Source organism: Anomalospiza imberbis, chromosome 18 (assembly GCF_031753505.1).
Source record: "Anomalospiza imberbis isolate Cuckoo-Finch-1a 21T00152 chromosome 18, ASM3175350v1, whole genome shotgun sequence".
Classification (NCBI taxonomy): domain Eukaryota; kingdom Metazoa; phylum Chordata; class Aves; order Passeriformes; family Viduidae; genus Anomalospiza; species Anomalospiza imberbis.
This window is the reverse complement of record NC_089698.1, coordinates 6,140,001-6,167,022: the sequence shown is the minus strand read 5'-3', so window position 1 is coordinate 6,167,022 and position 27,022 is coordinate 6,140,001. Positions and strand designations below refer to the sequence as shown.

At 44.3% G+C, this 27,022-nt stretch overlaps 1 long non-coding RNA gene across 2 annotated transcripts in view; it reads left to right on the top strand.

Annotated features, from left to right (window-relative positions):
- Window positions 1–27,022, top strand: part of LOC137484693 (uncharacterized) — a 125,565-nt gene that overhangs the window by 6,862 nt on the left and 91,681 nt on the right. For both annotated transcript variants that reach the window (XR_011004969.1, XR_011004968.1), the window contains exon 2: window positions 16,831–16,984. This is a non-coding gene — a long non-coding RNA (uncharacterized lncRNA). The remainder of the gene's footprint in view (window positions 1–16,830; window positions 16,985–27,022) is intronic.

Sequence of the window (27,022 nt, the reverse complement as noted above, 5' to 3'; positions counted from 1 at the left end):
TCGCTGAGGCTTTTGCTGAGGGCTTGCCAAATCCAGCAGCGATTTCAGAGGAGGAAATAATGATCTGAGCACTCCTTCCTCAACCCTGCCTCCTACTCCAGCATTAGAGAGCATCTAGAAGGAGCTGCCAGGGCAGCATTCCCCAGTGGGGGCATCCTCCAGCAGCAAGTGATGGGGATGAGGGCCAGAGAGGAGGTGGCTGTGCTGGCTGAACACCTCTGTTCTTCAGGCTGTGCACAACCCTTCCCTCTCAGCCAAACGTGCCTTTCACCTTTCCCCCGCTGTGCTTGTAGCAGTGGAGGTGCAGCGCAGCTCTGCCCCTGGCTGGGTGCCACCAGCTCTGTGTGGCACAGGGTGGCAGCCTGCCAGCCCCGTCACGCCTCTTGCAGCCTGAGATCCCAGAGGGAAAATTCCAGCTCCTTCAGTGGGAAAGGGAGCGGCTCCTCTGCGGCTGGGAAGGGCTGGCACCGCCTGGAAGCACCACCAGGCTCCAAAGGGTTTGTGGAAATCTCAGCCTGCAGCGATGTGGAACGCACAAATCCGTTCTTGTGGTGCCTGGGAGTTGGTGTGTGCAGCTGGAAACCCCAGCGTGCTTATCTGGGAGTGATACCCTGAAATGCTCTGCTTCATGAGCTGACCTGAGAGTGTTTTGTGGGTCAAAGTTTGTGTTAATTTAAATTTTGTGAATTCCGGAGTTTTGTATTTGTTTCATTACTTTATTTCCAGTGTTTCAGATTAAGGGTTAATGCTTGATGAAGGCTTTGGAAGAGCAAAAGATTCACCTTTGTTTTTATGTTGCTTAATTCTGTATGAGCTGTGGCAATATAAAAAAAGCCAAAACCAGGGAATGCCTTGAGATAAGAAATACATTTAAGATGCTTTTTCTCAGCTGTAATTGCCAAGCCCTCTGACCTGGGGTTGGATCTCAGAGTGAGTCAGATTTAGGGCACTGTTTCAGCAAACTTTTGCTTGAAGTGTTGTGTTCCTCACTCCAGCAGCTTGGTTCATTTTAGGCTCTGACATGTCCAGCCTTGCTCTGCCACTGTTTGAGTGTGTGGGATATCTGCTGCAGGACAAATGTGTTGGGTTTGGGCCTTGCTCTGACTCAAGCAGGGCTCAGTAGACCTAGAAAAGAGCCAAGAGTCTCCTCCTAGGAAAGAAATAACCAAAGAGAATATCACCAAGGGCTGTAAAATCCTGAGTGAAACAAGAAAACTGAGTAGGGAGTGACCATGCATTTACTCTTTTTAGGGTGTGATTTAAGGGGGATTAGATGGTGGGCCTGAATTAAAAAGGACATCCTTCCTCACAGAGTGTGCTGACACTGCCACGGGGGTGGGAGGTGCTGAGTTTTTGTGGGTCAAAAAGCAATTGGAGGAATTGGAGGAAGAAATGTCCACTGAGAGCTATTAAATGTAAAAGCTTTCATCAGCTGTGGCCACAGCATGGGCTCTGAGCACAGGCACACAGTTAACAGGTTCCAGCAAAAGGGGCTTTGGGGACTGCTCTGATCACCTCAACTAACTTCATGTATCTCTCAGACTCCTGAGAAATAATTCTAGTGCTAACCTACATATTGTACCAGTGACCCACCACCCCTGCTCCCTTTGCTGCCTGCAGAAAGGTCAGAGATAATGATTAAAAATAAATAAATAAATAACCCAGGAAAACCCCCACTGCTTCCCTCTCAGGTCGTTCAGGCTTGAAATAAATCATCTTTCTATTTCTGAAGGCACAGATGACTTAAGCCAAATTGCACTTGGAGCCATTATCCTCACACTTATTTATGCTGTCGTGTCTTGTGCTAACACTTTGTGAAATATTTATTTGCTCCTGGTCTCCTGCAGCTTAGCTCTGGATTCATGAGGCTCCCGTGTTATGTCTCTATTCTGTGCAGCTGCCTTCTGTCAAGGAAGGAGGAAATGAAGAATCTAATCTGTGTTTTACATTATAAAAATATATTGCACATCACCACAGGTAATTCCATTCAACAGGTGGATGTTTTGTTTGCATGTGTCAGGCACGTGGGTTGTGTTAGAGTAACTAAATGAATTTGTAGTCACCAAACCTTATTGTCTGGTGATGAGCAATTCTTCTGTAATTCTTCCCAAGCTTGCCCTTGTGCTTGCTCTGCAGGTCCTAGGTAACTTGCAGGAAGGATTTTGAGAGGAACAGGGCACATCCTAAAAAACACCCCATGATTTTAGTGGCTCTGGAGATGAAGTAATTACAAGTGTAAGACTCTTTCTGTATGAAATGCTGAAAACGCCTTCATCTCCAACTCTGTGGTTGGAGTCAGCCCCATAAGCACCCGAAATGGCTTCCCCAGGCACAGTGCCAGCTTCCCTTCCCTCAGCCTGCAGGGGAAATGGGCTGTGCCTGTGCTCTCTGCAGCTCCTCTGCGGGCTGGGAAGATGGGATCTCTCTGCTGGGCTTCCCTGCCCTTGCCAGAAGCACTGGTGTGAGTGTCTGCTGCAATCTCTGCAAGGAGATTGACTCTGTGTGCTGTGGTGGCATCAGGCTAGCAGCTGATTTAAGGTGCTGAGGTGCAGCTCTGGCATTTGGCTGAGGCAGCAGAAATCTGCTGGAGAGAAGCTGTCCTGTTTCCAACTCTCAGCTAAAATCCAGGCTAGCAGGGACTGGCTGTCACTTGTGCTGGCTTGTCAATGATCAGTGCAGAGTGTGCTAACCATCCTCAGTCCAGCAATGGACAAGTTTATCCAGCCTGAGAACCACAGGCAGAGCTGGGCCCTTATCTGAGCAGAGCTGCCAGAGGCTGAGCCAATACTGAGTGTAAACTGCCTGCATCTTCAGGAGCAGTGTCTAAATCATGTCAGGCTTGTGGCACACGATTGTACCATGTTGATTTTGGTGCTGTAAAATCAAATTCATCACTCTGATGTCGTCACTGGAAAACCTTTCACAGTCTAAATCCAATTTTAGATAGGTTTTTTATGTATGTATGGGGGAAAGAGCTGCTGAGCTGCTGTTGCTGCTTCTTGGTGAATTACCCCGACAAGCTCCTTCTGGTGTTAGCTTGAAGTGACATTTGCTGTGTAAATGACACTGACATTCAAGCTGAGATGCTGGCTCTGGCAGCAGCTCGCTGGTTCCTCCCAGGGTGCCATGGAGAAGAGCCTGCAGCAAAGAGCTGCTGCTGCCAGCTGGGGCTGTTCGGGGAGGAGGTTGAGCCTTGTTCTCACTTTGGTGCTTTTTCCTTCCTGTTGTGTCTCCTGAAGACCTGGGGACACTTTGATTTAATCACTGTGTCTCCACAGCCAGTGAGTGCTGCTCCTGTGTGCACCACAGCACCAGGGGTGTGCTGGCCTTATTTACCAAACACCTTTGGCTGAACGTGGAGCCAGGGTCGATGGGTTGTGTTGACACAATTGATCATCTGAGGAACGGGAGAACAGAGCAGAACTACCAAAAATTGCTGCACAGTGTGTGTGCACTGATCCTCTAAGGGATCAGAAATCTGTCTCAGGTGATGCACAGCTTTGCTAGAAGAAATTGGAATTTATTTATTTATTTTTAACCAGAGGACAAGCTTTAAAAGCTGCAAGCAGAGCTTTTTAAAGGACAAGTGGGAGTTAGTTTCCTAATTCACGTTGATTTTTGGGGAGATCTGGCTGCTGAGCTGCTCTTTATGCCTTTCAGAAATCTCCCCTTGGTCCACATAATCTCTCTGTAACCCCTTTTTAATTAGATTGTCTTTCTGGAAAAAGAGACCAAGAAGTCACGTTCAAAGATTATTGCTCTATCCAGCAGCTGCTAGAATAGCTCAGTTAATGCTGCAAAATCTTACTGCAGTCCCAGCAGCATGTCTGGTCTGCCTCCCCATTCTCATTTGGCCAGGGGATGTAAATTGCCCCCAAACTGTTCTCCAAACCCATTCCCAGCCCGTGACACTCTGTGCTGTAGCACCAGCTGGCCATTTATCCAGAGAGCCTGGCTTTGAATCTCTTGGCAGAGCAAAATATTTGAAAGGGAGAGAAATGAAAGACTGGGGGTGCTTCAAAAAATGAATGCTAAGAGCACGTGTATGCCAAGCAGGAGATGATGGTGCTACCTTTACTATCCCAGGCTCTCCATCTGCAGTTCATGCCACAGCCTTGCTCCTGCTGTTCGGGATGAAGAGGAAAATGTCAGTCCTGCAGGCAGCATTTGAAGATGCAGCCTTAAAGCTGCATAGAAAAAAATCAAAGTCTTGTTAATGGCAAGTCAGGCTTCTCCAATGAATTTGGGATGGGGACAAGGAGAGATTTTTGAAGCTTCTTGATTTGTTTTTACATCTGTATTAACAAATTCAACTCAGAATTTGTATAATGAAATGTAAACGTTGAAGGTGGGAGCCTGGTGAATTTGGATGCTTGAGGGAAAATATACAGTATTGTCATGAGGAGACAATTCCCTAAAGCAGATGGGGGAAAGTGATCCCAGGGGCTGGAGGAGGCTGAGAAAGGAGGGACTGATGAACTGGTGGCTGGGAAAAACCCTGGATATTGCACATTGCAGAGAAAAAGCTGATTTTTGTGTGCTGAAGTTTTAAGATTCAGGTCCCTACTGTAAGCTGGTGTAATTGCCAGCAAAGACAACTTGGTCAGTCCACATGAGATCAAAGCCTGCAATGGTTACACTTCAAGCAGGGGGCTCTGGCAGGTGCAGTAGAGTTTGGTGTTGTCACCAAAACTAACAGCTCTGCTGTTGGGGACCTGTCCCCCACGTGTCTGGGAAGCATTTTAAGAACCCTAAATGGAAGGCACAGCGCAGCTATAATGTGGGTCACCAAAAAATGTTACTTTTTAGTTCTTCTAGTATAAAAATACTGCAGAGCAGGCTTGGCTCTGTCAGTGACCACCCCAGAGACCCTTCAGGCTGAACTGGCTACTGTCAAGCTACTCTAAGGGGAAAATCAACTCTCCTACATCCTTGCTCTCAGCAAGTCCTTTAAAACATCACCACATCCTAAGCACATGAGCTAGAAAAACAGCTGCCTGCTCCACTCCTCTGCCTGATGAGGTTAATAATAACTTTGAATGCATATGTACAGCATTAGCTTTCATGGTAACATGCATAATTCAAATCCCCTAAAGAACAGTAGAGCTTTGAGGAAGCAAACTTCCTTAATGTACTGGGCAAGGATCCAGCTTTTACCAGCTGTTGAGGGTTGATGTACAATTTTTGGTTAAGTGAATAATTTATCACGGATATTATCTGTAGTGTATCACATCCCAACAGTTTGTAGGCCTGTGCATATGGCTCTTGAGATGCCACAACACTGCCATATGCTTCATGGCCCATTACCACTCACTCCCTTAAGATGTTTTCCCCTATGTTAAGCATGTTAGAACTGCAGTGGGACCACTGGCTCGCTGCAAATGCTGGCTGGGTTTCTCCCCACCAGCCTCCCTGTATTTAAAAAAAATTAAAAAGGAAAGGAGGACTGTTCAGACTCTCCCCAGCCTTGTCATTTTAAATAAGCTGCCTGCTGCTTCACGATACAGATGTGGATTATAAATTCTGCAGAACACCTGTCCTGAACTCATCCCTTGCTACCCCTTGTAACACAGTTGCGTTGTGCTGCTACAAATCTATTTATTGTAGCTCCAGCCGACTGCATAAATCAAGGCTGCTTTAATCAGGCAGTGAGGCTGCTCTGCCCATTGTACTTGCAGCACCAAACCAGAACTGGGACATGCTGGCAGCCTCTGAGAGAGGTATGGAATGCTGTGTCCCAAATTCCAACTGCAGATGGCTTATTTCTTGGTCAGGAGAAGGAATGCTGAAGCTGAAGGACTTCATAGTTTATGTAGCTGCTGTAGTGCAGGAGGGGGGGAAACATCTGGGTTGTTTGTCAAGTTGATTGCTTATATAGGAAGCAGCTTCCTATGATAAAAAAGATTGAGTCAAGACTGAGAGCAAGCAGCTGCTGAGCTGTAATTATAGCTGGGTGTCCATCCTGAGGATGGCTGCAGCTTCTTCAGCTACAGAATGTGCTGGTTTTGAGTTTGGTGACTTCATGTCCAGAGAAATATTTTTTGTTCAGTTCATCTTGAACTTCTCTGTGGTGCTACTGGTCAGTGGCCACCAGGCTCCCCATGGCTGATGGCTGTAGCTTGCAATAAATGAAATAACCCCTACATGAGTTGTTCCCTTCTGAATGTGCCTCAAGAGAGTAAGTGCTAGAATGGGATCTTTCATGGATGTTGGATGGATTATTTAAAATTCAGTGTTACACGTGGTTTTCCTTCAGTAAAAAAAATTGCTCTTTTTCAAAACAAATTGCATTTTTAGATCTGCTATTACCCTGTGGTTGTTTCCCTGTGTAAAGATTGTGCTCAGCTTTCTCTCGTGAGTATGTTGCTTGTGCAAATTGCTTTTTTTTCCTCTTTCCTGACTAGATTAGAATTTTTATGTTTTCAATATTTTTCCTTTCTTGGTGAGAGTATTGGTCTTTAGATCATCACTTCCACATGCTTAAACATGGGAGATACTGTGGGAAGTGGAACAGGAGATGGGTGTTGTGATGGCCAGCACAAATGTGATGGGTTTCAGGTGACAGGAGCACATCTGCTCTTTTGCAGCCACCAGGCATGTTCTGGCAAAGGGAACCCTCCTCCCTCTGCACGTCAGTGGGAGGAAGGCAGCCTATCCCATGCATCCTGGTTATTGCACTCTGTTCAGGGACAAACGGGGAGGGCTGTGATCAGTGAACTCCTGCCTGGCTGCAGAAAGGCACAAAGGACCCCAGGGAACAGCCCCCAGCTGGAGCAGCTGGCATCTGAGACAGCTCTGTGCCCCTCTCCCTAAAAGAACTGAATGCAGGAAAACTGCAAGGTGGTGAGGGGCTGGGATAATCCTGCCAGGATGGAAAGCTCTGCTTCTCTGAGCCCTGCTCTGTTGGAATGCTGGACGCTGAGAATTTTAAACTTTCTGTGCTGAAAGGCACAGACCCACAAGAGAACACTGCATTTTACCTGAGGTCGTGGAACAGGCTTTTAAAATTGATTAATAGCACTGGGATTAGGGGTGTGTAGTTGGTTAGAAGTGTGTAATATCACAGGGTGGAAAACTTTGAGTTTGGGGTTTTAGAATATAGAAATAAATATGAAGCAAGATGGAGGTTTTAGGGTGGAGACAGGTTGTTCTTCACCTTCTTCCTTCTTCTGCATGGGTTTGGGTGATGTTTTGTGATTGGACAGAAAGGTCCTCATTGCAGGCTTGGGGGATCAGTTATTGGGCTAAAAGGGAAAATAATCTAGGTGTCCTTTCTTAATTGGACAGTTTAGTTTTAAAAGACCTTGTAACAAGAGTTAGTTAGCCATTCTGTGCCTTGCTAATGAAAAAGCTGCCGAACTCACCGTAGTGAGACTATAACATAGCTAAGAAATAATAAACACCTGAGTCTGAACATGGAATACCATCTCAAGTGCCTTCAATCTGGACTCGGAGAAATCCATACTGGTCCTGCCAAAGCTGCTGCCTGCGCTGGGGGAGGCTGTGCCTGTGCTGCAGTGACCTTCCCTGCTGGGATCAGCTCGGGGGGCACACTGCTGCCTGCCTAAGTGCTCTTGCTGCTAGCAAGGGAATGTTTATCCAGTGTTTTGATTAATCAACCTTGAAAAAGGGTCAGATGGATTTACTCAGGCATCTAAGTAACCTTCACAGCAAAAAATATAAATCCCTGTGTGTTAGGGGGTTGTCTATAGCCCTGGCCTTGGAATAATGATGTCTGGAGTGTTGAGCTTTTAGAGCACCATGGTCTGGGATCCGACCCCAAAACACTTCTTGTTTCTGAATGCACACCAGTTCTATGTTCACTATGGCCATGTGTAGGTGCCTCTCCTGAGGTGCCTGGTGCTGGCAATCTGAAAAGTTTTTTCTCAAATTCCCTTTGATTCTGGTGTCATGTTCTGCTTGCTGTGCCCTGTTCCCTCTGCAGTCCTGCTCCTCTTTTACCCTGCTGCTTAATGCCTCCCAGTTCCACCCCTCATATTGTTCCCCCTTCACAAGTGGAAGTTGTAAGCATTTTAAAATGAGGGTAGTTGTGCACATTGTGTCCATCAGAATTTCCTTAAATAACAAGACCTTCAGAAACAATTTCATTTACACCTCCAGCTTTGGCAAATAGCAGATGACCAAAAAAACCCTCAAATAAATAGAGCCTCCCCACAATAAAGCACTGCTTTCCTCTAATATTTTCAGAGGGATTAAACAATGCTGAGGATAAGATCAATATTTAAACAAGAAGTTCTTGAAGCCAGTGTTCCTTTTATCAAGATTATATAGTGGGCTGAATTATGAGCAGACCAGTTCCTGTCTCATACTGGAGGAATTTGGCATGTGTCTTCTCCCATAAACATTAAGCCAAATATATTCTTGTGGAACTATCATATTAAATTAAGATGTAGAATCATGGCAAGATCTTCATTCTTTGTGGCAACTGGCATAACAACTAGAGGAAAAAAATAAAACCCAAACAACTGTTTCAACTGAAAGTCCAAGAATGACATCTAGTGGCACCATGTGAGACAATTCTGGGATAATCTTACGTGAGAATAGTTAAATGCATAGTGAGGGTTTTCCTTGGCTATTCTTATGCTGGAGATCCAACTCCTGATTTTCAATCACTGCCACCTACCCATTTAAAAAAATATTACAAGCTGAGTGCTTGCTCTTCAGGTTTGTTTTGTTGCTGCTGGTTTTTGGGATGATAGCTTCAGATTAATTGAGGCTGTGATAAGCTTAGAAACACTTTTTGCTCTGTGGCTAAATGAATGTCTGTACACCACAAAGCTGAACTAAATATTGTTGTTGCTTTAGCTTCTTTGAGTCAAAGTGAGAGTAAAGTCAATATCTATGGGATTTCCAGCACCAGATTTATCTGATGAGAGCAGAAGTATTTATCTAGGAGACAGAAGAACTCTTACACAGAGGAAAGAGAAGAAAAATGCCTTCTCTGACTGCATTCATAGATTTAAACTAAAAAAAAAAAAAAAAAAAGGTGAAACTTCAAGTAAAGCATTTTTTGAAAGCATCAGTGCATCATTTTAGGTCATGAGAGTCAGTTATTTGGCAAAAGGTAGAACTCAGAGGATGGAGTGTTCTGGTCTTCTCTGTGTGCAGTGGAGAATGGAATGCTCTGGCAGCAATGACATCGTGTCTGACCTTCCTGCATCTTTAAATCCCCCAGGATCTGATGAGGATTGTACAACATATTCATCATAGCAAACGTGGTGATCCCAGTGTGGCACACTTAATCTTGGCTGTTTAATTTGTGTTGTGCATGTCTGCTTTGGAGTTAAGACTCCACCTTTTCTTCTGCTGTTCCTACTGGTAAATGTAGCTCTGTCCTCTGCTGGGAATGGAGACTTTGCAGTCTCATTAGGAATTGATTTCACTCTCTCTCTCTCTTAGAAACAGAAAATGGGTTTTAGCTGCTTGCTTTAAACTTGGAGCACATACCTGGCTACAACACCACATAATGAGGTAAATAGTTGCTGCATAAATGCTCTGGTTCCCTTTATTAAGAGAGAGTTTAAATTGACACAAGTGGAGCCCTTTTATCTTTTTACCCAGCAGGCAGCAAATGAAGTGGGTTAATATCTCTGGAGGAGGAGCAAACTGTGTTATAAAGGGAAATTTTGCTGAGAATATAAAACTGCAAGAGGGACTGTGAGAACAATGAGAAGAATGGGAATGTGGAAAAAAAAATCCCACAACTCAAAACCGGGCAGATGTCTTGACAGCAGAGGCTCAACTTTAAAACAGGAACTTCAAGCAGCACATCAGAGACTGAGAATTGTTCTAACTCCCAGAGGACACTGCCAGTCCTAGCTCTGTCCTCATCCAGGCTCTGCCACTGAGAGGGATTATAAAAGAAGGACAAAATATAAAACTGTAGTAAAAATTAATTGCTTTGCTCATGTTTCCCTCAGCTAAGACAGGAGGCAGCTCCACTGCTAAACATCCTCTGGAAGAAAGGTCCAATGCTTAGTAGTCTAAAGGCAGGGCCTGGAGACAATATTGCCCTAGGAGCAGGGCTGGAGAAAAGCTGATGGTGATGAGCAAACAGAATGACACCTGGACCCAGACCTAAACACTCTGATTCAGGAGTATTTGCTACCTTTGCTGGTGTTAGTGTTTTCTCCCAGAAGACAATTTAGTGATGGATCAGTGTCACTAAAAGTTCCTTGTTCTGGCTTTATTAGGAAGGTTTACTTTGAAGAGGGCAGTAGTACTGATAGGTGATCTCTAAGGTTGGTGTATTGTGGCAGCTTTAATTAGAAAAAAAAACTCTGGGTATGTGTGCCAATGAATTTCCTGCCTGAACTCCTCACCCTTATTCAAAATGAGTCTTTCCATTGATTGCCAAAAAGAAATATCTGAGAGTTAGTAGGAGAGGGTGTGATAGACACAGCTCTGTCCCTGAAGGTCTGTCCAGACTGACTGGCTGGCAGTGCAGAGGGAGCTGCTGTCTGCCCTGGGCGGTGATGCAGGGCATGAGGAGCACAGGGTCTCCGGTGTCTCTGCCCAGGGGACGCAGAGCTTGGTTTCCCGGGGTGTGTCCCAAGGCAGGAGTTGGTGGCAGTGCTCTCTTGGATGCCCACTAGATGACGGTGCTGTCCCATGGACTCTCTGTGTGCTGGAATCGGCTCTTCCATGGGGTAATTCTGCTGCTCCCACAGTGGGGACAGCCAGCTCTGCCGAAGGAAAAGCAAAAATCAGCACCTTTACCCTCCTTCGGTTCTTGTTCTGCTTTTATTTCCACCTCTGAACTGAGAGGCAGTTTCCACATCAAATGTAGAACAGTTCAGTTCATTGCTTCTGTTTAATGTGGGATATTATGCCTGCATCACTTAAGAGAAATGAGACTAAAACAGTTGTGCCACCAGTGCTGAGGATGTATTTTGGGTGCCTTCACTGAGTTTCATTATTGATGATTATAACAGGTGTTTTTGAACCATGAAAACTTGTTTGGAATAATATGAAATACTCTCTGCATATACAGATGTTTAGTACATGGATCTGTCTTCCTGGTGGCCCTCCATCATCTCATTTGATGGATGAATATGAGCCAAGGTACCCCTTGTTCATTACTGCTTGTCAGCAACTGATTGCAACAAGGATTTGGTTGTTTGGTTTTGGTTTGGGTTTTTTTCTTGGGTACTTGTTATGTGTCTCTGGGAACAATCTCCTGAAGGCTCTCATCACTTTGTAGCAGGATGTCCAGTGTTGTATCTTCCCTCAGCAGCATCACTGTGGTTATGGTCAGGATAATGGTCCAGAAGAAGACTCCTGTTGATCTTGAGACCTCTAAATCCCCTGGCAGTGCTGCAGGGCTCTGCATGAGTTAATTCAATTTACAGCCATGATAAGGCAGCAGCAAGTGGTAAGAGGGCTGTGAAGTAATCTTTCTACAAGTGAGTCTTTGCAGAGACTGCAGAAATTTGGCAGGGTTTGCTCAAGAGACTCTAATTTTTTTAGTCATTAGTATTAATCAGGAAGGGAGTGCTGCATTTCATAGCTTGGTGTTTTCTCTCCATGATACCCTCCCCACCAGGCTGGAGAGCACGCTGATTAACGTGGAATGATGAAATGGAAGCTGGAGCAGCATGGTCCTTCCAGGGTATCTGCTGGCAGGACTTCCCCTCAGAGGCAGCCAGATGGACTGAGTGGCTAACACAGCCCAGGCTCGTAAACAAACTCAGCTCCATCTGCCTGGGAGCTGGATTTCATTCCCAGTGATGTAATCCTCACACCCAGCTCCCTCCCTGTGACCTATCTTCCCCTCCTGGGTGCTCACCCCGCTCCTTTCACCGTGTGGAGGGGTTTGCTGTGCCACTGCAGAGCCAGTGCTGCCCCTGCTCCTCCTGGAGACTTCTCTGGTGGTCACATCCTCACAGGGGCTGTGCAGGAAGAGCCTTGGAACCCAGCTGCACCAAAATTCCTCAAATCAGTAAAAATACAATATTTAACGCTGTAAGATGTTGAAGTTCATGTGAACCAAGTTAGAGGAGATTCACCCCAATACAGATGAGCAGAGTGGGCAGTGGGAATGGGTCTGGAGGTAGACTTTGCACAATTAGCTTTCCAGCAGTACTGCCATCACTCTAAAGGGATGATTTCCTTTCAGAGATGGAAAAGCCACTTTTTTTTCAGTACAGCTGATCCTAGTTATGTTGCTGCCTCCTTTAGGGGTTATATCTCTTACTTCATACAACCTTTTGTTTCTCTCTCTTTTTTTTTTTTTATTTACTCCTTTCAGCATTAAATATTTACCTCTTTTTCAGCTGAGAGCACAATTTGGGCATGCTGGAACTCATGTCAAATTTCTAAATTGCCACTGGTGAAACAGCTCTGGCATTAAAACAAAATGCCTTGCATCTGTTTGTGCCTATCTGTAGTCTTTTAATTATCTGGCTAACATATTGCATGGGAGAGAGCTGGTCTGCCTGGGGCAAGGTTAAGGATTATTTGGTGTTCCATCTTTAAAAAACAGATTCCAAAAATGAGAACCCAAAATGCCCTATTGTGACCTCAGCTTCTCAGCTCCTACACTGGGTACATGTATTTGTGCTGATAGTGCCCTGGTCTAGCTCAGCATACATCTAATGAAATGCCATATAGATTATTTAAGATTGATTTCAATTAAAGCCAGACCTCTGACAAGGCATAAGTCCCATGTATGGGGTTAGCTAGATGGAAGGCACTTGTGGATTCTTTGCTGTGCTCTGCTCAATACCTGTTAGCTCTACTCAACCCCCAGCTGCATTATGTTTTGAAAACAAATGTGATAAAATTCCTGTTAAATTTGCCTCTAAGCTCATCCACGTTCCTTCTGGAGTCACCAGGAGCTCTGTTCCTGCTCTCAGCATCCTGGTGCACTTTCTGGCTTCCCTGCAGCACCTGCTGTGACCTGGCTGGAGCAGGGCCCTTCGCTCCCCAGTGCGTTCAGCAATGTAAAGTGGCAGAGGTGAAATATCACAGGACACCCACGCAGGCTTCTCTGGCAGTGCTCCCCTGTGGTGGCAGCATTTGTACAACTCTGTGGAGTTCCCAAGGCAGCTGCAGGAATGGGAACAGGCCTGGGACTGTGTCTGTGCAGAGGGAGCAGCTCCTCACTGCTGCTGGAGTTCTCTGCACGGCATTTCCTTTCCATTGTAGCAGGGAAAGTGTTCTCACAGTGACCTGACAGAATCAATCACTGTGTTTGAAGGAGTAATATATATATTTATATAACACAGGGAAAAGCATTTCAGTTCAAAGCTTGGCATAAATAATACATTAGCTTTCCTGCCTAAGCTGTGGTTTACCATCATGCTGAGACACAAATGCAAGGGTGGGGGGGGAAACCTATTATACAGAGCTCAGCAGGCTTCCATCTTGTTACTTATACATAAACTGAGGGTAGGTTGCCCCTCTCTTCACATTATGAGGTGATTAGCATGTTGTTTAACATCAATTATGCATGTTCCATGTTTACAGGCGTGTTAAATTATGCAAGCTGTAGTCTTTAGACTTTTTATTTAATTTGTTGGGGGTGGGGGGAGAAAAACAACAGCAAAACAAACCTTTTAGTTTGATGGCCTTCCCTCCCTTTTCTATTTGCACCCTGGCTTTTACATCTGAGCAATGTCAGAGATGCTCCCCCATCACTTTCTGCCATCCCCCATCTCTGGGGCACACGTGGCCTGGCACAGGGGCTGCGGCAGTGGCAGAAGGTCTTTGGGAAATCTATCTTGTAGCAAAGTAAAGACACTGGGGCTGCAAGTTCTTTCTCTACTTTACAGTAAACTTTAAAGAAAAAATAAATAAGAGCAGAGGTGGATCCAGAAATGCTCTCTTAAGAACACTTGCCTCGAATGCCAGGCACAGGCTGGATCTTGCCCTTTGTAGGGCAGGAAATTTCTTTGTTTTGAAGCATGTAATACTTGAAGTTAAATGGGGTCTCCAGCACGTGAACCCTCTGCTGTGTTGAATGATAATTTCAGTACTTCCAGGAGTACTTTTCTACAGGTACTCATTGGAAAGTTCCCAGACACTTTAACCTCAATCTGCTTAGATCTGGTGAAGTGGGCACCTGACCCTTCCCCCAAGAACATGGGTGCTTTTGAGCTGTAATAAGTCTTTTCCTGATGATTAAATTACATTTGCTGGTCATCCTGGTGTTTCATCTGCAGGGAGAGGAATGCTTCCTTCCCAGACAAACAGGCTGGTCTGCAAACTCTCAGAGGAAATGGGTTTTCTTTTCAGCTCTTCACTCCAACTGAGAGAGGCTTTCAACTTGTAGAAAGACAAGTTTGGAAAGAGCTGGGGGTGGGGGTAAATGCAGTGTCTGAAAGAATCCCTCCTCCATGGCTTCCCACAGTGATAAAGCACAAAGTGCTTCCCTGCACAACTTTAAGACTTGAAATAAAAATCACAAGCTACAGCTATGGTGTGCTGTAAGAAAAGAGCAGGAGGGCCTGGAGGCATGCTGGAGGTCATAGGTCCCTGCAACAGCAGCAGCTCAGTGAGGTGAAATTCCCAGCTGAGGACCTAAGAAGGGAAATTGAAAATTCACCAAAGGGCAGGAAAAGACACAAAATATGGTGAGGTGTTTTAACCCTTGGCTTGCCTGCATAATGAATCAGCTGGGAATGAATTCTGCATCCCGCTTTGTGATGTTGGGTGATAGCTCTGTGAAACAAGAGCTTTATGTACTCTCTTTTTAAACCCTAGCCAGAAACATGACAAGCACAGTGCTGTGAGGATGTGATGGGATGGTTACAGGCACAGAGCCCTGCCTGTGGGACCAGTAGTTCGAGCAGAAAATACCTGGCTGCTACTGTCTTTGGCTGAGTCCCCAAAGCCATCCCAAGAACATTAAAATAAGCTGTGGGTTTGCATCCTGTGCTTTTTGCTATAACAAAGCAGCCCTTGCAAGCTGGTCTTGCTCCAGCTCCTGAGTAACTGCTCTTGCACTTACTGAGCTGCTGCCCACACCTGCACAGCAGGGCTGGTTTCAAACCCTGGCAACAGGGACATGTCAATATGGGGCTCTTAGTGCTATGGACACTTATTAATTTTTTTTTTTTTTTTTTCTTTTCAAAGACGTGGAGAATCCATTTTATTCAGGGCCAAACCCAGTTAGGACTGACCTTTATTTAATTGTGTCAGATGCAGCTCCCCAGGGTACTGATATCAGGCAGGAGGGTTGGGCAGTGCAGTGATTCCTCACTCACTATTTCAATATTACAGGTTTTTGGCAAATAGATGAGAAGGAATGCTAAAATAGATGAGAAGGATGCTAACAACCTGCTTTACTATCAGCATAAAATCCCCAGTAGGAATGGATCAGAAATTGAGTCCTAATGCACACAAGGAGCTGGTAATCTCAAAACAATCTGTGTAGCACCAGTGAGAGAGCTGCAGGCTGTGATTCAGGGTGTCCAACATGATTCATCATGGTCACAGGTATGAAACAGGGAGCAGGACCAGCAGTGAAGCAGATTCAGAATCTCATTTTCCTGACAGGCTGCATGTGCATGCTGTGCAGTCAGCAAACATACACCAGTCTGGGCAATAGCTGGAGAGAGAGATACACCCAACATGCACACACGTCTCGGAAACAGATGGGGAGGCTCATAAAGTAAGTTTATGGAAAGGCAAGATTAAGCTAGAGAGGCAACAAAATGCTCCAGGAACTTAAATGAGAAATATATGTTGGCAACAGGACAGTGCTTAGAAAGAACAGAAAAATCAATTGTTGTGTAGCTGCAGCAGAGGATATGGATCATTTAGCGAGGGCTGGTAGAAAATATCCAAGAATAGTAACAGTGCTTCCAAGGACCTCAAAGAAAGCAGTTCTTGCATGAGTTACAGTTCCCGGGGACGTGCACCACCTGCCCTGGTGTGCAGAGGACAAGCCTGCTGAACCACGTTGGGCAGGGACGAGAATATGTCAGAGTTTATTGTGCCAAGTGAGAGGCAAACAGTGAGACATCTCTCAGGACCTGGAGATCTGGGATGCTGGAATTTGTGTTGAATCACCCATTCAAATGAGTTTTGCAAATGAGTTCAAATATGAAGCAGCTTTTTGAGGGAGAAAGTCTTATTTTATGAGAGCTGTATCTTCAAGACCCACTTCTGTGGCATCTGATAGATCTAAGGCAATTACTGATAATTTTAGTGTATTGAGCAGAGTTTGGAGGTCTGCTGATACATATTTATTTTTCAAAGAAAGTGTGGGTTGAAGTGATTTTAAGTTGTGATCTATACCAATAATTACCACCTTACCTGCATGATGTCCCTTTTCATGCATTTCATAGTGGCTCTTTACCCTTTATTGTGTTTATGGTCATTTGAACCTCTTTGCCTTAAGAGGATTGTGAGGGATTTGGTAAGTTTTAGACACTGTAGGACTGTGCAGGGTCTCTTACTCAACAATGCTTTAGTGCTGCTGCTGTAAAAGCAAATAGGAGCAGTAATGATGCAGAATTACTCTTGTGAATTACCCACATAGAAATGTGTCAGGCTTGCTTGTGTGTCAGATAGGTGTGTGCAAACCAAATATCAAAGGACAAGAAATGTTAGAGGCTTTCACACTGCTCTGAGGAAAGCACATCTTGAATTTGAGTCAGGCATTTATGAAGGAAGAGAAAAAAAAAAAAAACAAACACGAGTGTGTGCCTTTGATAAGCAGCAGGATTTCTTTATTTTGTCTGTATTCCTTGACTGCATTTCTTTCTTTGGAAATTTTTATTGAAGAAACCGAAACACATCGGTAATGGCCCAGCCTCTGCTTCATGTGAAATGGTTCAAATACTAAAACTCTGCTTTCAGTTTGCTCCCTGAGAGTGTTGTGCTGCTCTCGAGTCCTCTCAGTTCCTCACTCCTACCTCAGATGACAGAAGTCAGTTCTTCAGTCTCTTTTCTTGCATTTGCTTTTGACCAGAGCACTACAGGGCATCATCCAAGTCACTCTGCTCAGTGACTTGTGAGTCTGTGTTCTCGCTCTGTTACATTTTTATCAAATACTGTAGATGCTGATTGTCTGTGTTTTACAGCACTGTAATGTTTTGCTAGCAATGAATTCTTGGATGCACCTGGAGAAGGAGCACATCCATGCAAAATTTTGCCTGATCCAGGCTATAAATTAAAAATAGACTTATTAAATTGTTTAATATCTTTTCTGCCCTTGGCACATGTTATACACATTAATAATTAAGAATTAGTTTAAATTCAGGGTATACAAAACTCTCTAGAAGCCGTGGTGTTTTGTGACTGTCTTTTATTACAATGTGAAAGAAAATATTTTTTTTTAAAGTCCCAGTCTGAAAAGAAAACCAAAATCTTACAGATACAAGTGATCTCTGAGGTGCAAATGGTGGATTCTGGGGCAAGAGGTTTTTAATATGTTATTTAAATTCATAGTTATGAGAATGTTTTAGCCTGGTTTTTAACACAGTTGCTAGTATGGTTTCAAACCTTAAAATTCAGGATTCATCCAGATATGAAGATGGTTGTGTAAGAATGTGCCTGTGTGTCTGTGGAGGTCACAGGAGAATGTCCATCATGTTTCTGGAGCTGTTCACTGGAACACCCTGACAACTACAGCACTAAATAACACAGGGAGAGCTTGCTTTGGTTTTATTTCCAGTGTCTGCATAATGTACTCTGAATATTTGTATTTTCGTGGTGCATCTCCTACTTTGCTGCCCCTTTTTCCAAGCACTTAACCTCTCTCAGAATCTTTACCAGTAAGACTTTGCTCCTGGCTGATCTCCCTTTGCTCAAAGGCACCTCTGCTCTGAGAAAAACCTCCCAATAAAGTGAGAAGAGGATGAGTTAGATTTAGGTATTACAGAGTGCAAAAGGTGCTTCAGAGCAATAAAAGTCTGGGTTTTTTTTTTTTTTTTTTTTTGGTGGCTCTTATGTTTTCTAATTGACATTTACCAAATGTCCTTGCACTCAGTCCGGGTGTTTTAAATCACCTTTGCCTAATCTGTAGTTTATGATTACAGGCTTGTGGGCTTTTCAAGGACTTTTCAAAAATTATTGGTGGAACTAGAGGGGAAACTGAGACAAAGAAATGGGGCACAATCAGAAGGTTGAATGAAAAGTGTTGGAAATGGTGTTGGGGATTTATGACTGAGAATCATGGCTCAAGGTCCTCAAGAATGAATGAAATCTCTCTTGTCTCTTCCCCTCTTAAAGGGGTCTGTATTTGAAGATGCAGCTGCAGGGATACTTTGTGAGCTTTTTCAGGTGTGTGAGTGTGTGGGGATGCTTCATTCAGGACAGGATTTGTGAGAAGAGTATGGAGTCACTGTAGTGTAGATCTGTGCTATAACACAGCTGCTGGCTCCTGTTTAGCCTTACTTAATTCAGTGTAAAATGTACTTTTTCCTGCTGATCCTGTTTAACCTTTCCTGTATAGCACACGTTGCTTCAAATCAGGAATAGTGTAATAGACTAGTGAGGAGCTCTCTAGGCTAAGGATGAGCAAAGATCCCTTTGGGGACTCATCTCTATGATTGCACTTTGCTTTTGCTGTGAAGTACAAGTACTGCTGCTGTCTAAGACCTCATGGAAATAAAGCCCAGGAAATTTTAGAGAGAGGCTGTTTCTGCTTATGGATTACAGAAAATTCTGCCTCTCTGTGTATTGCCACATTCCCGTGTCTAGTCCATGAGCATCTTCCTTGTGCCAGTAATGGGGCAAAACCTGCATCTTCATTTTTTTATGTGCCCCAAAACACGGGTGACTTCTCCGTAAAAAGCATATAAGAATGCAAGTGGTAGAACAACAGAACTAAGCAGTAGGCTAAGTTTACAGCATTCTTGATAAAAACACAGGAGAGCAGATCTACAAATACAAATTATTTCTGGGTTTCTCTTTAAGAGCAGAACATACCAACAAGTTTCTGTTTTAGAGCCTTCTTCCATTTTCTGTTCTTTAGGTAAGAGCATGCAGCAGTGCACTTTGCCTCCCAGTGGATTGTCCTTAGGCAAGACAAACTTTAATTATCTTATTTTTGAGCCACGTACACTGCAGCCTGGCTCCCTGCTGTAAAATGGCTCCTAGCTTAGCTCTGCACATCAGTGTTTCCTTGCTGCTCTGATGTCCTTGGCATCTGCTGCTGATTCCTCAAGAAAGTAAAAAGAAACCCATGCCTTGCTGGTGGAGTCTCTTTTGTTCGTTTTGTTTGTGCTGCTGACACTCCTGTTCCTGAGAACCGCCTGGAATCCTGTGTGGGCACTTGGGGAGTGCTTGTGAAATGTGCCTGTTGTGATCTGACCAGACCTGCTCAGGCTTTGTTCCACTCCAGTGCCCGAATCCTCACCCGGGGAGCTGCATGTGTCACTGTGACACACCAGTTTGATACTGATGTAAAACCATGTGAATTATGGCAGAATAAACCCAGTTAGCACGTTAGTGAATCTGACCTTTGTGGTTTGGTGGCCTGAGGAGACAGCAGCAGCACTTGTACAGGTATCTCAGCAGTCACTGCAATTTTCCATTCTCTTTTTCTTTGGGAGAGAGGGAAGGGGAATCTGAGGCTATTTGAAAAATGAAGCCTATAGTAGAAACAAACAAACTGCCTGCTCTGGTATTAGAGTCATCAATCTTGGTCAGGCATTATTGCCAAAGGAGAACTAGGCTGGAGAAATATGCCTGTCAGTATTCAATCATTATGTCCATTAGATACTGGTTGGCATTGATACATATTAAATAAAGGACTGTGACTTGTAGGTGCTCCAGTTTTCTCTGTGTGGAACACCCAATGCAGTGGTAACAGGCTGAAAACGCTCTCAGCAGCTCATTTATTTATGTGTACCTGGAAAGGAGGCTTGGCAGCTGGGCAGACTTTAACACTGTAAAGAAGAAATTTGGTTATGTGCCAGGAGATCTGTAGTCACAATCAACAACTTCTGAAGGATTCAGCTCAGGAAGAGTGAAGGCATGGAACTGGGGCCAGTTGAAGCATTTGCAGAGTGACAGGAGAAATATATATATAAAGGAGAGAAATTGTGATGATTCCTGTTGCCTTAGAAGTCAATGGAAGGCTTAGAAACTCATAGGAGGGAGGTGATAGCTATTGATAAAGCTCCATAGGAATTACACCTGCAGATTTGAGCTTGGGGGGAGTGGTACCAGAGGTGGAGTGGGAGGGAGGATCAGATGGGGCTGGGTAAGAGAAGAATTAAGTTAATGGGCTCAGCTCTCTTTTGCTCAGAAGCTCCTGCAGCGATAGGAACAAACTGTGCCAGCAGTCACTGCTGCATGGTGGTTCAGAGCAGCATGGACAGACAGCACAGACAGGAGAAAGTCTTCAAGCTCAGTTGCAGGCTCCTAGGATGGACCTGGTTTCCTACAGCAAAGCAAATTTTATAACATGGTGACTGCTCCAGAGAAATGTCTTTCTGGTAGCTGTTTTAGAAATAGGCACACAGAATTGCCTCCCTTACAGGGAACATAGCTCACACTGGTGATAGATGTAGCAAAGGTGACCTGCTTCCTTCTCAGCATGTTTCAAGGCTTTAAAAGTGCAGTATTACCTTTCAAAAGATTTCCATGGCTTCCTTAATGCTGCAGCTCTGGGTGATAGGAATCCTTGGCTAGAAAAAGGCAAAGGTCTGAGCACAGCTGTTCCTCTCCACAGAGCAGACTGAAAACACTGTAGTTAAAAAGCAGAATTTTCCTTTTGGAAAATGGAAGAAAACACTTCTGAAGCCCTGATTGTGCTGAACAGAAATGCCTCATTCCTGCAGAGCCAGGTGGAAGCTGTGCTTTGAAGCCTTGTGCTTCTGTCTCCTTTGCAGACTGCAGGTCTCTCATCATGTTGTGTCTTAGCCCAGGCAAGGGCTGAAGAAATCAAAGCAGGGATGGGATCCTGGCCAGCAAACCCAGCACAGCCCCAGGCAGAGCCAGGCAGTGCACACCTTAAAGTGAGGTATTTTAGTGACAGCAGCAATGCCCCTGGCTCTCAGCACGACAGAATGGGGGACCAGGAGGCAACGGCCTCATTGCCTGGGTGTCTCTTTCACTGCATGGAGCTCTTCAGAGCTCAGGATCCCAGTTTGATATCATCAGATTCTCCATCTAGATTACTGAAACTGACAGTGCAGTGGATGTCAGCTGTGCCAATGAATTTACTGAGCATCAGCTCTGCTAACCACCCTTTGCTACTCCGAACGTCGGTTTTTCCCTCTAGCCCAGCAATGCTTGTGCTTCTTCCATGCTCACTTTGTTGCTGGACCTTGGTGTAGCTCTACCTTCATTTGTTTTCATATCCTATGGAACATTACATTTTGCTTGTCAGGACACAAAATATACATCTCTCAGGTAATAACATTGTTTTCCAATGACACTGTGGACCCTCTGCTGCTCCCACTACTTGTGCATCCTGTGTAAGATTAATGTACCTTTCCCCTCAAACCATTTTCTAAGATAAAAACCCCTTCTGTTTCACAAAGCAAAATTTCCTCTCTTTATCAGGGTTTATATTTTGGCTTTTATTTTTCTTTTTCAGTCTACTTTCCATTCCATAGTGCTGAAGTTTTGCAAAACATACAGAATTGGTTTGCTTTGACAAAGGGGAAGTTTGTAAATGCCTCTGAAGACTGAGCTGTGGACAATTTCATTCCACACAAGTGTGTCCCAGCTGTGCTTCCCAACAGCTGGGTGCCAGGGAACCCTAACCCCAAACTAGATGTTAGACCTGTATTTCCCTGCCAGTCTGTCAAGGAAATGCCAGATGTGTTAACTTCTACTGTTCATAGTCCTCATGTGTGTTAGGAGCAGTACTGCCATGTATGTTACAAACATGACTGGGTGGAGCCCAGGAAGCTGTTATTCTGTTCTTATTATTGCTCCTGTAGACTCCCATAAAACCAGATATAGTGTGCTTTTTGATCTCTGTAAAACATCTTGATGTCTCAAGATGGAAATTTCTCCAGTGCACTCCACTGCTGTCTCCCTTGTTTCCCCCAGTTTTAGAAAACCTTCATCTAAATCCCCTTATCTGAAATACATGAGAATAGGCAGTGGATTTTGATATATTCCAGTGGTTGGTCGACCCTTGGCTGGTTGCCAGGGCTGTTCTCTCACTCCCCCTCAGCAGGATGGTGGTAGGGAGAAAATAGGATAGAAAGTCTTGTAATCGAGACAAATGGTAGTTACCATCATGGGCAAAACAGCCTCGACTCAAAGGAAAGTAATTTAAATTTATTGCTAATTGCCATAGGTTTGGATAGTAGTAAACAAATAAATTAAAACAATGCATGCAGGGAGCGAGGCACTCCTCTGTTTTCACAGCTCTGCCTCTCCCTCCTCCTCACAGCCTGGATCAGGCTCTCTAACAGCAATCAAGGAGTCTTTGGATACGAAAAAAAGACTTTTATCTGCACTCAGCACCAGGCACTGCCTGAGTGACAGCTGGAAAGGAGCGCTGTGTCCGAGTGCATCAACTAGTCAGGCCCCTGGGAACCCATTTCATATCTACTTCCAGTTCCATTGCAGAACGTACAGCTCAAATTTCTGGTGTTGTCCTCAGCATGGGAGAGAGGGAGTCAGCCCAGTCTAATTTGAGGCAGCTCAGGCTGATTTGTCAGGCTCCCCCGCCGTTGTTATTCTCCAGCTGTCAGACGCGGCCAGTGCCTGAGCCGAGCGTCGGAACGACACCGCGGCTGTCAGGAGCACTCAGTGTCCTGTGGAGCTTCCCTGAGTGGCTTCACTTGTGTTGTACCTGAGCTAAATCCCCTTCTGCCCACGGTGGGGATTGTAATCCATCAAATTTGAGTGACTCGTGTTGTCAGGGAGGTGAACGGTCTTCACTGAGTGAAAAAAAATTCAGGTAAACGCTGGGTTTGCATGTGGGCTCTGGTCTGTCTGGTGAGCAGAGACACTCAAATTGTTGAGCAGTGGAATCGTTACCACAAAGTGAACGAGAAGGGGGATTTACAACATACACAGGCCATGTTGGGTGTTGTGCCCTCAGAGTTAGTCAGTACAATGCCAATTTCTTCCCATGCAAACTGAGGATGGACCAAGTATTGACCAGTAAAGAGGTTCTGGTGATCGCTTTGATATTGGGAAAGATTTTTGTGCCAAGATGCTGCTGGATGAGCATGATTCCACAGCACTGGCTTGATTACAGGGAGAAATGTTCCTCTTAGAGTTTCAGTAGTTGTGAAAACCAGCACACGGAGCTGAAATGACCAAACCCGTCTGGTATGGCTTATTAGTTTCTCCAAATTTTAATGACTTTCAGTGAATCAGGCTGACTTGGTTAAAAAGATTCAGGCCAAGTAGTAATTTCAAAGTTGTGATCTCTAGGGCAATCTGCCAAGGGCACGGGCTATAGGAGGTTTTCCCTGAAATAAATGAATGCATCCATCTTTGGTGAATGGCAGCTGAAGGCAGCCGGGTACATGATCTCCTCCTTCCTTTTTTTTGAAATACCAGCATGTTTTGACTCATGGGAAATCTGAGTCAGGTTTTGACTCATGGGTTTATTCTGGTAAATTTTGCATCCTCCTTGTTTCTGGACTGGAGCAGCTGTGCAGGGGAGAACTGCAGTTCTGCATCCAGGTTTTTCCTGGAGTTACTGTCCCGGGGGATGCAGAGCTGTGGTCCTGCAGTGCACCAAGCACAGCTGTCAGTCTTAAAGGATTTCTCTGCTATTTGGCCACTTCTTTGTAGACTTTGTGTACTTCAGAAGCAGAGAAATGTGAGAGAGATTTATAGTTAATTAAGAACTTAATAATCTAATCTTACCTTTTATTAGAACTCAGGCTAATGAGCTCTACTCACTGATTCACATAAAGAGTCCAGGCCTTTGCCAGAGGGTCCCAGCTCTGACTGAAAGATGCAGCTGAATTCACCACATGCCTCTTGATTATGCTCGTGAATAATTTGCTTATGATACTCAAGGATGCTTACAGTGTACAAGAAATTCATCTTTGTGTCTGGTTTCCCTGAAGAGTATTCCCCATTTCCTGAAAACACAGCAGCTTGTGCTGGATGTGCACTGCCTCTCTCCTTGTCATTCATTAGAGCCCCGCTGAAACATTTCCGGTGGTGAGGCAGAAGCAGAAATGTGCTGTAAAAGTGCCAATCTTGAATTGCATCTGCTGAAATGGACGTTTTAGTCAGCTGCCCAAAGCCTGGAAATTATTCATGCTGCCTACTTGGGAAATGCTTTCAAATAATGAATAAATTTGCAGGAATCAGGGATTGCTCATGAAAGATAAATAATGGTAGAGAAGACCTTTTCTTTCATCAACCCCCATTTAAGTTTCAGCATTAGGTCTCTGGTTTGTACATCTGCTTTTGAAGTTACTGCATCAATGCTGATTCATTCAAAAGGAGAAGTAGGTTTGGAATAATTTCAGGGAGTATATTATATTTAAGGACATGGAAAGGAAGAGAGGGCAAACCCACCTATTATCTTGAGGAAAATATTACTTAATTTCTGATTTGCAGTTTTTACTTTTGTTTTATTTTACCACTTCATTTTCTTTGTAGGGGTTAATTAAGGCTACGCTATTGCTGAAAGTTAATTCCTTCTCATAATTAGAATGTTATGTTCATTTTCTTATGCTGTTTCATTCTGGTCAGTATTCATTTCAGTGCTTAATCATTTCTCCTCCTGTCTGCTTATAATTTTGCCACTTGTAAGAAACATTGCCCTGGCATTGGTGTTGGTCTCTTTGTTCCTCCAGTGTACAATACAGTCACCTTTGCTCTGGGTTACACTGGGCCTGTTGATAGAGAAATCTGAATTTTAGGATAACAAGTACTCAACCTTTGAACCAGAGATGATCTCCTTAACCTGGCATCTGTGGGAAATGTGGGTACATGGAGCTGTGTGTCATATGAAACTTTTGATGTCTTCATGCTTTAAGACAGGTGGGGGTCAAATATTATTTCTTGAGAGCTGCTAGTAAAGTATTTCCAAAGAAATCTGAGCCAGTAGGGCCTAATGGTCCCTGGAGAGAAGGGAGACACTAAATAAATTGTGGGAAGGCTGGAACTGTGGCTGAGAGTTGAGCTGTGGTGGATTTGGGAATCCAGCAGAAAAATCTAAAGCACAAAGCCTCAGCTGAAGGTGCCCTGGTGGAGTCATGGCCAAGGCAGGGGCTCAGTCCAGGGGAAAGTGTTGGGTGAATCTGAAGGTCAGTGGAGCTGATGCTGCGGCTGAATCCTGTGTGTGTGTGAAACCTGTGCTGCTTGTGACTGTAAAGGGCCTTGTTGATCAAATGGTGGGATTTCTGAATCAGAGAGTGAAGTGCTGCTTGGCACAGTGTGTTTTGTTGTCCATAATGATAGGCTGGACTGCCATGCGTTTCTTTTTTTTTTACCCTGAGCCATGTTTGAAAGGATTGGTGTAGCTTGGCTGATAACTGTGGAGCAGAAAGAAAATGGTTTCTTAAAAACAGCTGAGCCTACACTAGGGAGCTCATTATTTCCACTGTACTGAAAGACCCTTCATTCACCAGGACAGGCTTCCATCAAAGAAATCATCAATGAGTCTGCCATCATCTCTCAGAACACCTTGTTCTCTTCTCCATAACTAAAACACAGGAAAGCCTGTGCACCCCCCCCGGCAGTGTGTTCCCTCCTGCTTGGTTTGTGCAGCCTTCCTTGCTGAACAAGGGCCAAATGCTGCGAGGGAATTCTCAATGAGAGGCTCTGAGGCTGGTACATGAGGGGATTATAATTCCTCAGGAAAGGTAAAAGTGTCTTTGGGTTGTTGCAGGGGAGCTGCAAATACATCATTTCAATTCTTGCATCATAAACCACTCATTGCCATTTTACACTGTATTGGAGAGGGTAGACTTAAATGGATGTAACTCAGCATTCCATGTGTTTCTGCACTGTTTGAAGCCACACAGTCTAGTCACTTGTTTGATTTCCTTGGCTTTACCAATCACCAAGGGATACAGCATTCTGTGAAACCAGATGGAGTGTGTGTGAACTGCTGGACTAACCTCCTAAGCAGATTTAATGGATGACAAATATTGAGCAGAAGTGAAAAATGCTGCTCCATTGTGCTAGACAAAACCCAAACAGATCTGGAACTCCTCTGTGATCTCCAGCTTCTGCTGTCTTACTATGCAATTTAGCTTTTAACATCCTAGAGATGAAATTCTCTGCAGTACAAACTAGAGGGTGCCCATTAAAATACTCACCATGGCATGGAGCAATTCTGCAACATTTACTTCTTTAGCAATCAGAAAGTCAGTACTAAAAGAAATCTCTCACTGCCCTCCCCCACCCTTTTTAAAATTTTTTTAAAGTTCTAAGTAGGATTCATTGGTTTGAGCTCTTTTATAAGCACATAGTAGAGCCAATGAAGATAGAAACCAAGTTTTTCTTGACACAGCTGGCTGATTTATTTGCACTATAGCAGCAGTCCATTTTCTTTGCATACTCACAATTTAAAAAGTTCTCACAATTAAACTTTGAAAATGAGGAGTACATATTTAAATGACAAGAATCTGTAGAAAGGACTGACTGGATGTGCACTGAGAATAAGCTCAAAGCATCAGTAGGCTCTTGTCCTGGTAAGTTTGCTAAGGCACAAATGGAGAGGGGAAGCAATGGGCTGAAAAGAAAGAAATGTGCAGTTTGTGTTCTAGAAAAAAGAAGTTCACAGAAGTAATCTCTAAGTGCAGTAGAACTGGAAGGTGACACTGCAAAAAGTAAATTCTGTTGTCCAAAGTGACAAAATTGCCCCTGCTAAGGAATGCAGTAATGCCAGCTGTGAAATTTACCTTGTGTTGATTAATCATTCTCTCCAAATGCCATCTCAGTCCAATTAACCATCCTTTTTCTTTCCCAGTGTCACTTTCTGTCCTTACGTGCACTGCAGCAATATGTACATTTCTAAAGCCCCACATCATTGCTGCAAGAGTTGCTCACTGTGCTAACTGCACAGCTCCCTTTTCTGACACTCCAGAGTGGCAAGAACTTGATATGAAAGGAGAGCCATATGGTTTTTCCGCTGAAATGTTCCCCAGAGAGT